Below are 6,000 nucleotides of genomic sequence, written 5' to 3'. Positions count from 1 at the left end.
GGTCTGGGGATATCAATAGAGTTGGCTAGGGGCGGAATAACAGGGTGATGGACCTCTTGCACAACAATTTGTCTAGGGGGGCACAAAGTCAGGTGAAAATGATAAAGGTGAAAAATCAGACCTAACCTAATTGTTGTGAATTAACCTAGCACACATTTGTATTGATTTTCATGTTTTCTTATCATATTTAATAATATTCATTCATTCACTTTAAAATAACCTAATAAATCTATTGAGGATATAGACAAAATTTTATTTTAAAAAAGGGATAACATTTATAAAAATAAATAATTGAGAAGCATTAGCATACATCATGTTAGGTCCATTGCATGTTTGCTTTCCATTTTATATCCTTCACTCAAAACTACAACATTAGTCCATTATGGGTATGATTGAGGGTAACTTGATCTTGTGATCAAGCATATTATCCAAAGATGTTCCTAAACAATGTCTATTATTACATTCAAATTATATTAAAACCTTAGACACTTAAATTTATACATACTCAATCATGTTTGACTTTACCCTATTCTGACCATAAATTAAATAAATATTCATTAATTAATTTATCTTTTATTCTTCACCCTTAATTAAATAAATTTACATCTATTTAATTAAGTTTAATATTATCCCCAAAATCCTCCAATTAAATTAATCAATTAATACCTACTTAGTTAATTGATTTATGATATTTAATCTTTATTATCATTTCCTCTAATATTTATTGCCATAGCACCCTCCAATCCACCAAATTTTAATCATACCCATTGATCCATTTACATTGATTAAAATTAAATGAACCATTTTTCTATTGAAAATGTTATTAATTGGAGACACCCTCTCCATTTTGATATCCATTTTCATGATATAATTATGTAGTTCATTTAATCATCTCCCTTCATGGTATCATTATTGACTTTTTTTAATCTATCATATTATTACGAACACCATGTTCTTGGTTTACTAAGCAACCATATTCCACTATCAACACATTACATTACAGAGAGCACATCAAGTGAAACATTTGGTTGCACTCCATTTCCACTCAATTCAAGAAGCAAGGAAAAACAAGGTAAAACATTTCTTTTGTTGCATTTGAATTTTTGTGTTATCTTCTCTTATTTTTTCCTTGTCTTCAAAAACTCAAGGTAAACGAATTCTAATAGTTGACACAGTCAAATTCATGAATTATAATATAAATCGACGTATGCCCACATTTAAATATACATACATGAAGATCAAGTAAACAATCATGTAATTAAAGTAGACAAAATAACAATTTATTTGTAGAATCTAAAATCTTTATTTGAATTAACATGAAAATTTTAAAACTTTAAAGAATCAAATTCAAACATCTATTTTAATATCTTCCCATCTTTAAAAAAATATAAATATAATATTTAAATTAAAATTTAATTTGTATGATAGCTGTATTGATATTCACTATATTTTTTACTACATAATAATTAATTAACAACACTATTAGTTGCATTCTATGCTACCATTATGACCCTTGTTGCACAAACTATTTAGATCAATGATTAGATTAATAATAAGAAATCATTAATTATGATGAAGGCATTCCCTATATGAAGTAAAGCACTCACTTTGTGAAATCAACGATTCTAGATTTAGAAGGATGAAAGACTGCAGAATTAATTTCAATTGTATACTTAAAGTTATATTAATTTTTAGAAAGAAATCTTTTATGATAAAAAATTAAAAAATATATATTTTTAATTTTATTAATTAGAAAAGGAATTTTAATAAAAATTAATCTAATAAGAATTTTTTTAATATTATTTATTTTATTAATATATTCTATCTTGTTTTCTAAGTTTCTAAAAATAAAAATAAAAAGTATTTAAATAAATACATTTTTAAGTATCTACAAAAAAAAAAATATTAAAAAAACTTTTAGCTCTATTAGTACTTGTCGTAGGCAATACTATTGCATCCACCTGCTTTATTTAATTAGTTTGCACCAATCAAAAGTGATTATTTTTTTTTCTTAAAAAAAACTTGGTATTTGTAAAGTTAAGATTTATATTTTTAATTTAAGATATTGTAAAAAATATTTATCTACACTATGATTGGTTTAAAAAATTTGGTGTTATAGTAACAAATTTTTAGGGATGATAGATTTTTTAGGTTTTTTGGGGGATTCTTTAGGTTTCTTTGTATTTTAAAAAGTGAAATGTCAATTTTAAATAGTTTTTTTTTCATTTTTTATCAATTATAATATTGTAAATAAAATATTTATAATATAGATAATAAAACCAATTATAAGGATTTCATTTAGTTTAAATAAAAAATTAAATACAAATATTTCTATTAAAAAAGAAATGTAATTATTATATGTATTCTTTATAATTATATTTTATATAATTTTTGAAATCATTCTATTTGTTAATAATTTTTGAAAATAAAAAAAAATATTAATCATTTTAATATATACAAAATAATTTAGTAAATTTTATCGAGCAAAAAATTTAGTAAATTTTAGTCACAAATCTAAATATTTTTTATTAAGTAATTTAAAAAATGTTTATTTTCACTTTTATAATTATTAATAGTTATTTTATTGAAACTAATTATAATTAATATTACATAAATATAAAAAATACTATAATATTATACTATAAATTAATAATTATATTTGAGATTAATTTAATTATTATAATTATAATTATAATTATATAAATTTTTTAAAGTAAGTTAGGATTATCCTTTTAAGAAAAAAATATTTTTTCACTATAAAATTTGTATAATATTATAATTATTATGTCGAAGCATTCCATATATGAAGTGAACCGCCTACTTATTGAAATCCATGGTTTAAAATTAGGGAGAAGAATGAAGACTATAGAATTAATCACTTAAATTTATATTAATCTTAAAAAAGAGATCTTTTATAATAAAAAATAAAAAATATACATTTTAATATTATTTATTATGAGTTAATTTTTCATTAAGTTTAAAATTTATTTTAATTATTTATGTCTTTTTAATAATTATTAAAAATTATTATAATTAGTTTAATCTATAATTATTTGTCTTATTAAAATTTTAATTATGATAGAATAATTATATTTTGAATTAAAATCTTTCTTTTCTTACTATTTTCTTTTAATATTATCTTCTTTTATTAGATATTCTATTATTTATTTATTTATTTATTCTAATTCTTCCACATCTTCTTCTAAGGGTTGTTTTTTATTAAGTATAAATTGTATTCTAATTATTCCTGTTTTTTAATGGAACTACAAATAATAATTACAAGATATTAAAATTTAATTTATTATAGAATAATTATATTTGAATTTTATTCTAATTTATATAATAAAATAAATTTCAACTTAAAACCTAAATTAAATGTTTAGAGCGAGAGAGAAAGAAAGTAACTTACTTTTGATTACTCATTTCATGCCAATAATTTAAGGATATCATATGTCCTTGGGGAGCTATGTTGATGGTAAGATGTCATTTCATTATTATCTCCATCTCCATCTCTCTCCTTTATCTATATCTCCTTACCTCTCACTGTATCTCTCTCTTTTCTCCTTCTATCCTTCCCAGTCTATCTAGCTATCTATCTCTCTCTCTTTATCCATCTCTCTGTCTCCTCACTCCCTCTTTTTATCTCTCTACTTCTATATCATCTCTCTCCCTCTCCCCAGTCTCTATTTTTTTGTATATATTTCTTCCTCTTTATATATATCTCTATATATCTTTTACTCACACACATTTTTAATTACTCCCTCCTTATCTTTATATCTATATCTCTCTCACTCACACAAACACACACTCCGGCCTATTTATCACTCCCTATCTCTATTATATCTCACTATCTAGATATTTCACACTCCTCTTCCTTCATCTCTCTCACTCTCTCCATATCCCTCTCTACCTCTCCATTTATTACTTCCTATATCTTTATTTTTCTATCTATCTATCTCCCCCTCTCTAATTCTCACCATCTTTCTATCTCTGTTTCTTCCTCTCCCCCTTTTCCTCTCCTTCCATCTCTCCCTCTTGCTCACCCCCTCTATATTTTACAGGTTATATTTCTTTTCTTCTTCTCTCTAATGTATATACACACACACACACTCCATGTTTCTCCCTCTCTCTCTCTCTGTCTATCTTTCCCCCTCTTTGTCTCTCCCTCTCTCTAAAGTCTAAACCTTTCTCTCTCTATTACTTGTCTTTGTCATCTCCTTTCTCTCACTCTTGCCCCCCCCTCTCATTTGCTCCATATCTCCTGCACAATATATTTTTTTCTATATTTCTCTTCATCTCTCTATCCCTCTATCTACATTTTCCTCTTTCTATATCAAAATCCCCCCACACACTCTCTCTAGGACATCCCTCTCTTTATCTTACCCTCCTCTCCATTTCTCCACATCTCTCCCTCCCTATCCCCCTATTTATCTCTTTATCTCTACGTCTCTCCCTTTTTCTTCCTATATATCTCTATATCTCTCTCTTTCTCTTCCAATATATATCTATGTCCTATATTTCTCTCACCCTCTCTCCAACTCTATTTGTCAATTTATTTATCTCTCTCCCTCTTCCTCTCTCTATATATATCTAACTCTCTAGTTCCATCTCACCATATATATATCTTCCTCTTTGTCTCTCCCTCTCTATCTCCTCTCTTTCTATCTTTATCTCCCCCCCTCCCTTGCTCTATCTTTTTTTCCCTCCTCTTTTGCTCTATCTTTGTCTCTACCTCTATCTTCATCTCTCCCCCTAATATCTAGACATGCCTCCTTCTATCCATCCATCTCTCTCTCTTTCTCCCTCTTTTTGGACCTCTATATCCATATCTCTTTTCCTCTCTATATCTACATCTCTCTATCACCTCTTTCATCTATCCCTCTATCTATATCTCTGTCTACCACTACATCTCTCCCTCTCTATCTCTCTATATTACTTCCTATCTCTATTTTTATCTTTCTATATCTTCATCTTTCCAACTATTTATTTTTCTCTTCCATATCTATATATTCCTCTCCCCTCTCTCTTTGTCTCTCCTTCTCTCCATCTCTATGTTTGACTCCATATATATCTTCATCTTCTTCTCTATCTCTATATCTATCTCTTTACCAATCTCTCTCTCTCTCTCACTCTTACCCCTCTATATATCCCTCTTTCTAGCCCTATCTCAACCTAACTCTTTTTCTCACCCTATTGCAAAGATAATATGAGCATGTTGCTAATAAATCTTGATTATCTTCTCAATTCAAAGGTTTCATTTCAGTTATGATTGAATCCTTGTAAGTGGATGCATAGTTGATTTTAAGCTATCACCTCTCAATTAAGTCCTTTGTTGTAAAAACAACATCATGGCCACAAATTGACCTCATGCACTACGCAAATTTATCCAAAAAATAGACCAAATTGTCCTCAATTGACCTTCCCCACCTCTTTGGGATATCCATTGCACACAAAAGTGTAATTGCTAGTTTATATTATTTTACTAAAATAAGAGTTGATGTTAATATTACATAAATATAATTATTCTAATATAATTTTAAAATAAAAATGATTCAAAATTATAATAATTAAAAATTCAAATATTTTTATTACAATTCAAAATTATAATAATTAAAAATTAGAACAAATATTTTTAATTAGAATACTATGATGGCAAGTACTCACCACTACATGACACTTGTTCTAATTCATTTTCTCCTTTTTCTTTTAATGATTAATTTTCATTAAGTGTAAAATTTATTTTAGTTATTTATGTCTTTTTATGAAATTACAAATAATAATTAAAAATTATTAAAATTAATTTAATTTATAATTATTTGTCTTATCAAAGTGTTTTGATTAAGAAAAATTGGTATTTGAAAGGTACCCGAACCTTGCATAAGCCAGGAGAACAGAACTGCGAGAAAGAAAAGTGCCTGATCACTTCAAAAAGACAAAAAGATCCCACTGAAAGGGATCAACTTACATAACATATCATAAAAAACCAAAAACAGACAGCGA

This window comes from Cryptomeria japonica, chromosome 9 (genome assembly GCF_030272615.1).
Source record: "Cryptomeria japonica chromosome 9, Sugi_1.0, whole genome shotgun sequence".
NCBI classification, from domain to species: Eukaryota; Viridiplantae; Streptophyta; class Pinopsida; order Cupressales; family Cupressaceae; genus Cryptomeria; species Cryptomeria japonica.
This window is presented reverse-complemented; position numbering follows the sequence as displayed.